We start from the raw sequence: 16,120 nt of genomic DNA on the forward strand, positions 1-16,120 counted from the left end.
TTTTTCTTCTCAAGGTTCTTTCCAAAAAAAACATTGGGTACTTATAGGAGGGACTAGGTGGAGGTTGACAACATCATAAGTGAAAGTGATTTTGTGAGACGAGCTGGACTCGAACTTGGAACACCCAGGTTGCCAGTCTGTGTCATTAACCACTTGACCGTTAATAACAATAACGGCAATAACAAATAAAAATGAGTCAGAAGCAACATTTTATATGTTAGCTTAAATGCTACTTGGGTCTGACTTTTAAAAATCTAACAATATAATGTTATATGTTGGATGTGTGTGTGTGTGTGTGTGTGTGTGTGTGTGTGTGTGTGTGTGTGTACATGTCAGTCAAAGACAAGGTTGAAGACCTGAAGCGAATATTTGTATGAAATTTCCTTTTCCAATGTCCTTGTTGACAACAGCCATGACAATGTTTTTAAACATGCACGCCTACTGGCATAAATATAGCCTGACATTCTAAACTACGCAGAAAATGAATATCGTCATTGATGCAAAGAAAATTACAAACTTGATCAATGTAAATGAAATTCTGTAAAAAAAATAATTTTTTTTTGTTTTTCCCATGAAACAATCGTTCGTAAACAATTTCATCTTAAACTATATAGTAAATGTTCAAATAAAATTTTTTTTTTCACACTAAACAATCGTTTGTAAACAATTACATCTAAAACTATATAGTAAATGTTCAAATAAAAAATTTTTTTTCACACTAAACAATCGTTTGTAAACAATTACATCTAAAACTATATAGTAAATGTTCAAATAAAAATTTTTCACACTAAACAATCGTTTGTAAACAATTACATCTAAAACTATATAGTAAATGTTCAAATAAATTTTTTTCACGCTAAACAATCGTTTGTAAACAATTACATCTAAAACTATATAGTAAATGTTCAAATAAATTTTTTTTTCACACTAAACAATCGTTTGTAAACAATTACATCTTAAACTATATAGTAAATGTTCAAATAAAAAATTTTTTTTTCACACTAAACAATCGTTTGTAAACAATTACATCTAAAACTATATAGTAAATGTTCAAATAAAATTTTTTTTCACACTAAACAATCGTTTGTAAACAATTACATCTAGAGCTATATAGTAAATGCTAAAATAAAAAATTTTTTTTCACACTAAACAATCGTTTGTAAACAATTACATCTAAAACTATATAGTAAATGTTCAAATAAAATTTTTTTTTCACACTAAACAATCGTTTGTAAACAATTACATCTAAAACTATATAGTAAATGTTCAAATAAAAAATTTTTTTCACACTAAACAATCGTTTGTAAACAATTACATCTAAAACTATATAGTAAATGTTCAAATAAAATTTTTTTTTCACACTAAACAATCGTTTGTAAACAATTACATCTAGAGCTATATAGTAAATGCTAAAATAAAAAATTTTTTTCACACTAAACAATCGTTTGTAAACAATTACATCTAAAACTATATAGTAAATGTTCAAATAAAAAATTTTTTTCACACTAAACAATCGTTTGTAAACAATCACATCTAAAACTATATAGTAAATGTTCAAATAAAAATTTTTTTTCACACTAAACAATCGTTTGTAAACAATTACATCTAAAACTATAAAGTAAATGTTCAAATAAAATTTTTTTTTCACACTAAACGATCGTTTGTAAACAATTACATCTAAAACTATATAGTAAATGTTAAAATAAAAAATTTTTTCACACTAAACAATCGTTTGTAAACAATTACATCTAAAACTATAAAGTAAATGTTCAAATAAAAAATTTTTTTCACACTAAACAATCGTTTGTAAACAATTACATCTAAAACTATATAGTAAATGTTCAAATAAAATTTTTTTTTCACACTAAACAATCGTTTGTAAACAATTACATCTAAAACTATATAGTAAATGTTCAAATAAAAAATTTTTTTTCACACTAAACAATCGTTTGTAAACAATTACATCTAGAGCTATATAGTAAATGCTAAAATAAAAAATTTTTTTTCACACTAAACAATCGTTTGTAAACAATTACATCTAAAACTATATAGTAAATGTTCAAATAAAATTTTTTTTTTCACACTAAACAATCGTTTGTAAACAATTACATCTAAAACTATAAAGTAAATGTTCAAATAAAAAAATTTTTTCACACTAAACAATCGTTTGTAAACAATTACATCTAAAACTATATAGTAAATTTTCAAATAAAAAATTTTTTTCACACTAAACAATCGTTTGTAAACAATTACATCTAAAACTATATAGTAAATGTTCAAATAAAAAATTTTTTTCACACTAAACAATCGTTTGTAAACAATTACATCTAAAACTATATAGTAAATGTTCAAATAAATTTTTTTTTCACACTAAACAATCGTTTGTAAACAATTACATCTAAAACTATATAGTAAATGTTCAAATAAATTTTTTTTTCACACTAAACAATCGTTTGTAAACAATTACATTTAAAACTATATAGTAAATGTTCAAATAAAATTTTTTTTTCACACTAAACAATCGTTTGTAAACAATTACATCTAAAATTATATAGTAAATGTTCAAATAAAATTGTTTTTTCACACTAAACAATCGTTTGTAAACAATTACATCTAAAACTATATAGTAAATGTTCAAATAAAAATTTTTTTTCACACTAAACAATCGTTTGTAAACAATTACATCTAAAACTATATAGTAAATGTTCAAATAAAAATTGTTTTTTCACACTAAACAATCGTTTGTAAACAATTACATCTAGAACTATATAGTATAAATGTTCAAATAAAATTTTTTTTTCACACTAAACAATCGTTTGTAAACAATTACATCTAAAATTATATAGTAAATGTTCAAATAAAAATTTTTTTCACACTAAACAATCGTTTGTAAACAATTACATCTAAAACTATATAGTAAATGTTCAAATAAAAAATTTTTTTCACACTAAACAATCGTTTGTAAACAATTACATCTAAAACTATATAGTATAAATGTTCAAATAAAATTTTTTTTCACACTAAACAATCGTTTGTAAACAATTACATCTAAAACTATAAAGTAAATGTTAAAATAAAAAATTTTTTTCACACTAAACAATCGTTTGTAAACAATTACATCTAAAACTATATAGTAAATGTTAAAATAAAAAATTTTTTTCACACTAAACAATCGTTTGTAAACAATTACATCTAAAACTATATAGTATAAATGTTCAAATAAAAAATTTTTTCACGCTAAACAATCGTTTGTAAACAATTACATCTAAAACTATATAGTAAATGTTAAAATAAAATTTTTTCACACTAAACAATCGTTTGTAAACAATTACATCTAAAACTATATAGTAAATGTTCAAATAAATTTTTTTTTCACACTAAACAATCGTTTGTAAACAATTACATCTAAAACTATATAGTAAATGTTCAAATAAATTTTTTTTTCACACTAAACAATCGTTTGTAAACAATTACATCTAAAACTATATAGTAAATGTTCAAATAAAATTTTTGTTTCACACTAAACAATCGTTTGTAAACAATTACATCTAAAATTATATAGTAAATTTTCAAATAAAAAATTTTTTTTCACACTAAACAATCGTTTGTAAACAATTACATCTAAAACTATATAGTAAATGTTCAAATAAAAATTTTTTACAATTCTGAATTTTTTAGATGAGGTATGAATGTTTGTATTATTTGGATTAATCGGAATATTGTTCTCATCTTGAGTGTTATCTACACCAGGGCTTCCCAAGCTCCAGGACACTATAAAGCCCCTGAGCAAGTCAAAGGTTTTTCATTTAATTTCTAAAATAAATATGAAAAACATTAATTTCAAATGTTAACATTTACTAATGGTAATGTTTACAACTATTTTGTTTTTGATTAATCAAAAATTGTTGCATTTTTTAATTTTTTTTTTCTTTTTTCATAAACCATTCTAAAACTCTTTACTCCTGTAGTTATGTATCATATCTATTTTTTTCTGTAAAAAAGATGAAAAATGACATTTCTGTAGCCATTTAATTTTTCTATATAAAACATGTGATCCTCTTTAAGAAAGGGCTTATGGAGCCACTCAGCCTCACTCATGGAGCTCCAGGGCTCTGTGGAGCCCACTTTGGGAAACCCTGATCCACACAATGTTTCGAGCGATGTGACCTCCGGAGGTTATATCAATCGAAACGTGGTGCAGTTAACACTCCGGATGAGAAAAATCGGGCCGATTAATTCAAATAAACACAATTTTCTCAATAAAAAGAACGAGTTAGTCTAGACCAGCATTGCAAAATGGATTATTCTGCATAATAGTTAGAGTGGCCGCAAATTGGCTGGGAAACCAGGGTTCAATCCTCAGTCGAGTCGTGCTAAAGATTTTTTTTGATTTTTTTTTTATGGTACTTGTTGCCCTCCTCCTTTGCTTTAGCATTGTAAGGTGAGGGTCAAGAGTGGACGGATTAATTCTGGAGAAAGTAGTAGTTGATGAAAGGGAGCCTTTGGGTTGCTCTCAACTATGGTCGATCACTTTTTTTTTTTTTTTTTTTTTCAAATGAAGTTGCATTGAAAACTATGGTATTGCCAAATGTCTCTAAGGAGAACTAAAATTATTTCATACACTTTTCACCTTTTTCTTAATATGCGTACAAGATTAATAAACGCATGCAATATATTCTTTTAATAATATAGACATGTCTAACCAATTATTTTATAAAAATACTAGCTGGGGTGCCTGGTTGTGTGTTGAGCAAAAAAAAAAAAAGTTGTAGTAGGCAGGCAGGCACCCATGACGCGAAGGCGGAAAAGAAAGTGGAGGTGTGTGTGTAAGGGTGTTGGTTGAGCAAAAAAAAAAAAAATTAGGAGCAGTAAGCAGACTCGAACACGGAAAAGGAGGTAAAAAAAAAAAATGGTTTTATCGATGCACTCACCGCGATTATGACATCACGGGCAGTCGAAATAACGTCTTTTATGCGATGTCGTTGACACAAGGTTTGAATGATTTGCAAAGATGTCAGAAAAAAAAAATCGATCTCCTCTTTGTAGAAAAGTGCCCAGTTGAGGATGTAGGAATTAATGTTTTTAGCTAGTTTTTGATATTTGTCATCCGAAGAGTCGAGCTTCAAAAGGATATCAATCTTGTGAAAATCCGTCGCCTCTGTCAAAAGTTTTAGGCAGGCATGATGATTAATTGCAACGTCCTGTCAGACGAGTGCCACTCCCTCAGACATTTAAAATCCATGAGCCCAAATGTCTGAGGGAGTATCTATACAAATATTATGTTACAGAGTCTTAGCTTTGTACGACAGCTAAGTCTCTCTCTCGGTTCAAAATGTTGAGATCCAGCAACAAATTAAACTGCAGACCAGCTTAATGCGGGTACTGGTCTTCCGCTTTATGGTTTTTTAAATCAGATTTGCTTCTCCTAGAAAGGTTGCCTTCACCACGGCTTAGGGAGCCCTCTCCACCCCAATACACATATACACACACACACAAATATACACAGTGCTAGTTGGCTGTTGACCCAGAAAAAGAGTTCATTCGCCTTTTGGAAGGTCTTGTTTTTAATCCTTGAGGGACACTAGCCACCCTCCTCACCAAACAAGTCTGGTGGGGGAACCAGTTTAGTCGCCGGTGACCCGACCATGAGGCAAGTAGTACTGGGTTACATGGTACCAGTAGCATATGACATGACCTGACAGGCAGGCATACATACATACATTTAAACAGACAGGTGAGATTTATATAAGAGATAACTTGTGTTCATTTTTTGTTTGAGTTTTGAGTTTTTTGTGCGAAGGAAAACTCCTGCATCATATATATATATATATATATATATATATATATATAATGCATAATCACACTGATGTTCGCTTAGAGATGTACCAACAATCTCCTTTTGTATTGTGTTCTGCAGTTCTGAATTGTGTGAATGAACATGTATCATTGTCATATTTTCAAAGTTCTGTATTGGCTATCATGATATTCCTAAGTTTTATGTATTTCATAATTAACTTAGTAGCCTATGTCTATTGCTAGCGGTTTTATGACCATCTATTATATAAAAAGCAAATGTCTGTGTGTGTATGTCTGTTAAAAATATTTTCATCTGCATTGTACAGGCATGAACACAGTATCATTGGAAAGAGCGATCTCTCGGACATATAATATCGAAAAATTGGAAAAATATTGTCAATTATTTTGTGCAGAAATGTCATTTTGTTTGTCAAATAAAAACCTTGCTTTTGACGTGGTTTGTAAATCGCGAATGCACGAACCGTCGTTACGTTCATTCATTTTAAATAGCTAAATTTGCAACGTTATAACATCTGTGTCATCGTGAGTCCATCGATAAGGCATTCGCTTACTAACTTAGGTTATGCGAGTTGGTGCTCAGCATACAGGATTTTTTTTTTTTTTTTCTTACAAAATTTTGCTTTCGGTTTCAATTCTGGCTGATGGCACCCAAATTCTGTTTTGTTGTTTGTTTTTTTATTTTTATGACTGACAACCCCTCCCCCCCCCCTGTCACAAATGATTAATATTATAACAGTATTATTAGTTTACTGGCATAATCCCATGTGGCTTACATACTATTTTTATTATTCTTAGCTTATGTTTCGTTTGTTAGCTTAAACGCTTTTTATTTAGCACTAGCATGGATGCCCGGTGTTGCCTGGGTATGTGTAGGTGGTGTAGTAAGGAACTCTGAAAAAAAAAAAAAAATGGTAGTAGTGGGGGAGGGGGAAATCAGAACAACAGTAGGCAGCCCAGGTGAAAAGAGGTGTTGTTCCTATTTACAATGCCTCCCCACGGGACAGAGTAAGATACCAGGGTCGTTTTTTAATGTGGAGAAAAGGAACAAAAATAAAAATTGTCTCAGTCGTGAAGGATTTCTCCTCCACTGACAGAGAACAAGAAATTGAAGTATAGCAGCTGAAGAACAAATACTACACTTTGATCTTGACCCGAGAGATATTGTTAATAAAAAAAAAAAGAAAAAAGTGGTAGGAGGCAGGCAGGCTCAAACCCGTAACACGAAGAAGGTGCCCGGCGTTGCCCGAGTGTGGAGAGGTAGTGTAGTAAGAAACCCTCAGGGGGAGGGGGTACAAAAAAATGTAGTAGCGGGTGTGTAGGTGGTATAGTAAAGAAAAAAAAAGGTTAAAAGACATTACGTCTTAGCCGATGTCTCCATGGCACAACCGGTAATTAAGCTTGGCCAGTTGAACCAAGACGATGACTTTGCGAAAATGTCAACACAAAAACGACCCCGTCTTGTAAAAATCTGCCTAGTTGAAGGTGAAGCAATCAATGTTTTGTGCCAATTTTTCGATATTTGTTGTCTGAATGATTGAGTTTCAAAACGATACTGGTTTCGTCACGTTCCGACGTGTCTGTCCGAAGTTTTTGCAAGACCTACATACGCACACATTATGCCCTCTATTATATAAATCTCATCTGTCTGTTAGTGTGTGTGTATGTATGTATCGCTAAACCATTCAACACATGCGACTAACACTGACGAAATTGGCATTGTCTGAAAGCACAATCTCTCGGCTGACAAGTATCCAAAAATTGACCCAAAACATTAATTCTTTACGAGGAGGGGGTCACTTTTTTGTTGATATTTTTGCAGAGTCATCCCACACCTTACAATGACTAACCTTAATTTCAACGGCGGCGACGTTGTATGTCATGCTGAGTGCGACGACAAAGTGATTTGTTTTTTTTTTCACTTTTCCTCTTCATGTTACAGGTTTGAACCTGCCTTTCTCGCTGCTATTTATATTAGTTTTAGGAGATTGGTTAATTTTTTTGTTTGTTTTTTTTTCCTTTTTTTTTAAACATGTTTTTAGGACTCCATTATCAATACTCGTACCGTAAAACCTCTCCACACCCGGGAAACGCGGGGTACCTCTGCTAGTTTATATAATCACCAAAAAACGTGAAGAATTATTCAAGAAAATATGTATTTATATTTACCTTATGAACTACAATAAAAATGAGAAATTTATGCATATATAATTTTGTTTTTTGCGCGGGTGTTCTTTGAGGCATGTCATTTATTTTTAAGGATTACACGACGTTAAATATTTCCTTATCTTCTATGTGTTTCTTGGCCTTCCATACCAACTGATTCTAATGTCGCAGCTGTTCCCCATCTACTAACATAAGCACCCTCATCTCTTCTTTCAGTGACCAAACCAACATAGTCTCCTGTTTTTCACACATCTCTATAGACTGTCCAGATGTAATCTTCCTATGAAGTCATCAGATCTAAGCCTGTTTTTTAAACCTATATTCTATATCATTCTCATAACATTTCTCTCCATGCAACACATATCCTTAACTCTCAATACATACAAACCTGTAATCATAGAAATGTTTGTTCTAACAAATACGAACACACATTGGCACAAATTACTGCTTTCTCACTTACTAAGCAAGTGAATATCTACATAGACACAAATATATTAACACCTTAATAAATCAAACAAATTTAATATCTCTATTCCAAAATGAATTTATTTCTGGAAAATACAGACGTTTGTTAACAATCGATGCTGTGTTATGGATAATTATTACCCGAAATGTGTGCTGAGTTATTATTGCTTTTGCTTGAGATCATAGTTCTTAACATTTATAACGTTTACATCACATGATCTATTCACGTTATGCATGACTGATCTTGAATTTGAAACCAACATTAAATAACATGTACATTGGATTTGAATGCATATATAATATAAAAAAAAAAACAGCAACAATGCGATAGACTAATAATCAACAAACAGCCAGAGAGAGGGGGGGGCATTGCTGTAAATGAACAAAATACTTGAAGAAAACAAGGCACATTGGTTGAAAGGTTGTTGAAATATAAATATTAATCGTAAGGAGAAAATGTTCTGAAGAAAAACAAATATTTGACGATATGTATTCATATATATATATATATGTGTGTGTGTGTGTATATAATTATAAAACTCAAATGACCTTGTAACGAGTGATGTAACCCACTTTCCGGTTTACAACATCCGGTTGCACATATGCGCATAAACATTAACGGTTAGACAATTGGACAGAGTTATCCCCCGTTACACTATTAATAACCATGGAACTAATGTGGCCCTTTATAACTAGAGGGCTTGATTAAAATCTTTTTTTTTTTTTTCTTCCAATTTTTGAAAAGTCGTCTGCTTACATTCTTATTGCCGACTTTCCAGTAGCTGATTAACCTTACCATAGCTTGGCATACTCCTGTGTTTTATCTGCACACGTCAAACAGAAATCCGGATCAGTCGTTCCTATTACATTAAACAATGTTTTTTTTTTTTTTTTTTTTTTTTTTTTTTTTGTATGTTAAACAGCAAATACTTGGATCTATTCAGTCATATTTTTTACACATATTAAATCCATTTTTTTTTATATAACAAATTTAATATTTTAAATTCTTTATAAGTTGTTAAACAAAGCTGTAAAAAATGTTGTCGGCATTCGACTCGTAGGAAAATTATGTTTAATTTTAGATTTTTTAGCAATTATTTGGAAAAATAGGTAATTTCACGCGATTAAGAAAGATTTTTTTTTTTTTTTTTTTTTTGAGTAAACTCTCCAGATGCCATTAATCCGGAAATATGTTTCTATATAATTAGAAAAAGAAATTACAACACACACACACACACACACATATATATATATATATATATATATATATACACACACACACTAGACTACCCGTGACCCGTTGGGTCAGTATGTTATATTAGCAATGGAATTCATGTATGGGCGTGATACTTGTGATGTAAAGAAAATAGGTTTTTTTTTTTTTTGACAGCGGCCGTAGTTTTCTAGCAGAGCTAGACTTTCGCAATACGAAAATTTGGCTATAATATCAGGACCCTAGCACCAATTGGTCATTTTTTTTTATTTTCAAATACAGACAAAAGTTAGTTTTGCATTAACATATTTTGTTCCTTAAATGATTTATATGTTTTGTAAGTAAAAATAGTTAGAGTTTATTACATATAAAAACATTTGTTTTCCTTTTTTAAAATATTAATCTCGACAAAAAAAAAAGTGGTTGACATTTTTAATATAAGCAACAAAATCATGTTTACACCGTTTTGCGATTTATTCATTTCTACCACATAGACGAAACGCTCGACATTTTTTTAGAACAAAAGCATATTATTTAGAAACCCTAACAGATCGAGGGATTTTATCGAAAGCGTTTTGTTCTAATCACGTGTTAATTTTAATAGGTAAATGAGAAAACATTACATCTTTTATTTAACTTAAAATGTTTTGTTTTTATTAATTTATTTTATTTTTGGCAATTCTGCAGTATACAGACAGTGGCAATGGTGGGGGGGGATAACTCCAATTTCTTCTTTGTCAAATACCGCAGTAAATAAGTAACAAACAGATATATATATATATATATATATATATATATATATATATATATATATATATATATATATATTCAATAAATGTTTTGGTTTTCAAATATTTTTGTGTTCGGAAATAAATCTTGTTTGTTACTTATTTACTGCGGTATTTGACCAAGAAGAAATTGGAGTTACGGTGGCAATGGTGGTGGGGGGGAGATATATATATATATATATATATCTGTTTGTTACTTAGGGGCGTGGCTTCATTAGCAAGGGCCTAATCCATCCAGCTACCGTTAACCACGAGAAATGCTGTTGAAATTAAACATTTAACTGTCAGTGTCATATGATGATCTGTGCATCACAGAACAAGGAACTCACAGACACACACAGTGACTTATATATATATATATATATATATATATATATATATATATATATATATAAAGTCATTTAGTGTGTCTGTGAGTTCCTTCCTCATTCATAGGTTCCGAAAGTTGTGATTATCTTTTTCAAATTTCATACGAACGTAATTTATGTCTGGCAGTGTTCTTAGATATATTTTCTACAGAGATTCATCCGATAAGTATCGAAAATCGAAAAAATTCGATCTTAAATAATCTTTTTTTCTCTCTTAAAGATAAAAAAAAGATAAAAGAATTTTTCCAGGGGAACATTTTACGTTACACCGGCCAAGGGAAATAATTTTATAATATATAAGAGAAGAAAGACTATGTTTAAGATCGTCAAGCCCAAATATCAGCTGACGTGATATTGTAAACAAACACAGATGGAATTTGATGAACCAAATTATCATTATAATTTGTTTTTTTGCAAATTAGTCCACCGGGCAAATTATTCCTCATAATATATAATATTAAATAGAGGATTGATTCTATAATAATACATATGCAATCTGCATAAATTAAAATATCATGTTTAAGAATATTATACGACTGGGCAACGCTGGCCGGCCAGCTAGTAACTTAAATATGGCAGCATAAAACGTTACCCACGTGTATTGGAGGAGGGAAGTTATAAACAATTCAAACATTACAATAAGTGTTTTGTTTTTGGCAGATTTACACATCCCGTTTCCTTTTTTTTTCTCTCCAAATTCTTTCTTCATTCTATATAATAAACTTGATATTGGTAGCAGGCTTCTTTGTTTTATTTATTTTTTTTTTTTTTAAGAATATCCATTCGTTTCTGCTTCTGAGGAGTTATTTAGTGGGTTTCCACTATTCAACGAAGTATGTGTAAGATATATTATTAGAAAAAAAGCAGGTGTTTGCAAAAAAACAAAAACAAAAAAAAACCTTATCTAAACTTTGACTGAATTAATTCCATCTTTTGGCATTTGCAATGATAACAAGTGGTATACATGCTCTGAAGTTGAAAATTCACTCTCATTGAGCTTAATATTTATTACAATTCGAAATATAGTTTATAGAATATATATACCTCAATAGTATTGTGGTAACCAATTCCCATTAATTCATAACTGTGTATCGGATGGATGCCATAACACTTAGTTTGCTGCACCTTGTAACAAAAGTCCATGTAAAATTATGTAAAAAAAAAAAAATGTAGTTTCTGAGAAAAAGAGGAACAAACGGACAGACAGACATACTGACTATTACATATATAAGGCTTGCACAAATTTTGCATCAATTAATAGGTGTTTCACACTTATGAAAATTGAAAAACTCCAAAATGTTTTATGTTTTCAGCAAGATATATTTTTTTCTGACGTGGTCCAAGGAATGTCTATAGGGCCTTTGAGAGGAAAAAATGTCTTGGTGCAAGACCTTTTCTGCCTGCCCCTCTTTGCAACACTGGTGATATGCAAATAATTCAATTGCACTAAACCATATGTTCTGAGTTAATAGATACTATGTCGCTTATTTAGAAGTACACTTGATTAAAAAAAGAATCTTTATGATGTACGTAATTGTCACAGGATTTTTATTAAATACATCAGCTATTAATTGATGCAAAATTCACAAGGTGTTTCCATTATTTTGTCCAACCTCTGTATATGTATCTATGTGTGTATGGATATATACATATACACACGGCATAATCACGTTGACATATATATATATATATATATATATATATATATATATATAGTAGGTCTTTTCTTTTTTTTTCTATGGTGTCGAATGGCTCAGGGTCGCTTGCTGAAGTCTCATTGACTGAAACAGATGGCTTTTTGTAGCAACCATATGTAACTGTTTACCCTCGAATAAATAATAATAATAATAAATATATATATATATATATATATATATATATATATATATATATATATAAGTATGGCATAATCAGGTTGATACACCGGTTCTTGTTGGATCAGCAAAGTTAAGCAATGTTGAACTTGGTCAGTACTAAAATGGGTGACCATTTGGGACTTCTAGGTGCTGTATGTGTTTTCCGCTTATCTCGGCATTGTTTCCAGTAGTCTTGGACTCCTTACCACTGGGCTCGAGCAGTGCCAATTCAGGAGAGGTGTGGTTGGAGATTGTGCAACCCTTGCCTCATAATTACACATGCAGCTGTCCCTGCAAGATTATCCTTTGTCTTTCGAGAATAAATGGAGGCATATATATAAATTACTAGCAGAATACCCAGCATTGCCCGGTCGTAAAATATATTTAAATATTATAATTCATAAAAAAACTGAAACGTGTATGTGAGTATTATTTTTTCTAAACAGTTCACTTCTTGTAAGTAAAAAAAAAAAAAATACTTGAGCTGAGATCGAAACCAAAATCTAAAGACAGTGAATCAAGTACGATAACCATTAGATCAGCTTGACACGCTCTTTAAAAAGTGTTTTCAAACCTACTTGTTCTTAGCACGAGAAATCTGGCATGTGAACCATTCATGCATGCGCATTTAGTTGATAAAAAGATAAAAATCCGATGACTCTCCACATACCAATTTTTCAATTTTGATCCCTTAGCAGACCTTTTTTCCGGATGAAAACGGATTAAAAAGTTTCCCACATGTCTGAATACCCTATATACCAAATTTCAAGTCTGTAGATCAAAAATTCGTTGAGTATATAGGTTAAGAAGTGTCCTCACATACATTCTCACTTTTATAGATATACTAGATGTTCCCAGCGTTGCCCAGTATTAAAAGTAATGTTAATTTCCTTTTGGAACTCCGGGATTCTGCTTTCCCAACTGTACTGACATGCAGAAGTTCAAGTGTAATGTGAAAAGACATCTTGCTACTCATCTTCCTTCATAATATCCCTGCAACTTATGTCCCTGATAGTAGCCCCCTACTTCAAAGTGGCACTGTACCTTGTTTGGGGGGGAAATTGAATTAAAAAAAAAAAAAAATGAAGTAAAAAAAAATAAAAAAAATAAAAAAAAAAATGGAAAAAAATTGAGACATGTGCGTACGAGTATTTTGTTTTTTCTAAACAGTTCATATCTTGTAAGTAAAAAAAAAAAATGCTCGAGCTGAGATTGAAACCAAAACTTAAAGACAGTGAGTCAAGTATGATAACCATTAGACCAGCTTGACACTATCTTTAAAAAGTGTTTTCAAACCTCGTGGAATAGTTGACAAACAGGTAATAGTCTGACTCCAAGTATCAATTTTTTTAATTTTGATCCCTTAGCAGCCCTTTTTCTGGATGAAAATCGATTAAAAATTTACCACAAGTCTGTAGATCAAAAAATTTGTTGAGTATATAGGTTGAGAAGTGTCTCCACACACACACACACACATATTTTCACTTTTATAAATATATAGCTAATTTGAAATTTTTCCTAAAATAAGTGTTGTTGTATTGAGAAAACATTAGTGCGGCTATTAAGTGTGAAATTTTTTCACCTAATTTTTTAAAAGTTTTTTTGAGACTGAGTTTTTTTGAGACTGAGTTTTTTTGAGACTGAGTAGTTTTTACTTTGTAAAAAATGCGAAACCATATACAAGTAAGTGAGAGATCTTTTTAAGATTCTAGCCGTCACTTAAAGGAACTGTTAGAATTTTAAAAAAGATCTCTCGGTTGGAATGGCTAATATAGTTTTGGATTTCCTCTATTAATATACTTTGAGTAGTTTCATACAATTTAAAATATATATACTTTTCTTTATAGTAAAAGATATATACTCCTAATGTTTTATCGTTATTTCCATGGTAGATGCTCGTATGAACTCCAATCTCTGGTCCCCCCTCGCCAATCTTTCACGAAAAACACTCGTCTAGCTGAATCCACTGTGAAAAATTTCCCCCACTCTATATCTGTGCCTAAATCAAAACGCGGATTCCATGAGCAAAGCTTCTTTCTTAGAACTGCACGCCTGTGGAACTCTATTCCGTCTGCCTGCTTCCCTCCGGACTACAACTTGGATGTCTTCAAGTCCAATGTTAACAAATTCCTAATGAACCGCCCCCTTAAGTAAACACTTCAGCAAATCTCCTCACTAACGTAATGTACTTGCAATAACCCTTATCCCTGAGTGGCTTCCGGGCCTTGATAAGTGGTGATCACTGTGTAAAAAAAAAAAAAAAAAAAATGTAGTGAATGAATATCAAAAGTCTATATTCCAAAGTTCATGATATTGACCATCTTATAATTTATTCCTTTAATTCAGTTGACATTTACAATTCTTGACAGTATCTGTTTCGTAGCACAAAATCAATCACTTAATTATATCAAGAATTGTAAATGTCAACTGAATCAAAGGAATAAATTATAAGATGGTCAACATCATGGACTTTGGAATGTCTTTCATTCACTATATTGCTCTGTAATTACATTGAGCTTCTTAAATAAGGATTGGTATGTATTATAAGGAAATAAAGTAGAGTCCCACAGAAATATATGTACTCTTAATGTATATATTCCAGAAAATGTTTTTTTTTTTTTTTAATTGCCAGATTTATTTTAGCTCAACAAAAATGGATTTGCACTTTCATTAATAAAAAAATTCCAAGTATTTACATATCATACTATTTTATTGATTGTATGGTCCATCTTACACATGTTTCAGTGAATACTATAGATTGACCAAACAACTCCTCGGAGATCTATATAAATACATAAGAAAAAATAGGTGTGGTAGTTTCCTTCAGTCTTGACAGACTATAGATACCCACTGTAAGGGCATCTGCACATGAAATCTTTTTCTGACAAGAGTTGCACTATCTCCAACCACACCTCTCCTGAGACGGTGTTGTTAAATACCAGTGGCAAGTAGAGGTTCAAGACGACTGGAAACAAATGCCGAGATAAGCGGAGAACACATACAGCACCTAGAATACCAAATGGTCGCCCATGTGGTACTAGCTAGGCTCAACATTGCTTAACTTTGGTGATCTGATGGGAACCGGTGTGTCAACATGATGATGCTGCATGTGTGAAATGCAGCACACAATAAAATGTTATATAAATGTACTTGTGATATTGGAATTGTTTACGAATTATATACAGTAGAACCCCAGGATACGGTTTTTCAGGCTACGATGTAGAATACGATGTTTTTCTGGCTCCTATTTGTCCGTCTTACGGTGTTATTTATAATGTTATTTGATTATATATATGTGTATTATATACTGTACTGTATTTTGTTACTAAGTTTTAATGCTGTATCCTATGGTTCTAGTATATATATATATATATATATATATATATATATATATATATATATATATATATATATCAATTATTTGTTATATGCTCTGTAATTACATTGCGC

General features: G+C 30.9%; 1 protein-coding gene and 1 pseudogene across 29 annotated transcripts in view; one reads left to right on the forward strand and one right to left on the reverse strand.

The window, feature by feature from the left end:
- LOC145261268 (phosphatase and actin regulator 2-like) overlaps positions 1-16,120 on the forward strand; it is an 858,751-nt gene that overhangs the window by 802,646 nt on the left and 39,985 nt on the right. The window lies entirely within an intron of this gene.
- Positions 15,666-15,781, reverse strand: LOC145261308 (5S ribosomal RNA; annotated as a pseudogene).

This window comes from Euprymna scolopes, chromosome 37, assembly GCF_053919585.1.
Source record: "Euprymna scolopes isolate OS-2025 chromosome 37, ASM5391958v1, whole genome shotgun sequence".
NCBI lineage: Eukaryota > Metazoa > Mollusca > Cephalopoda > Sepiida > Sepiolidae > Euprymna > Euprymna scolopes.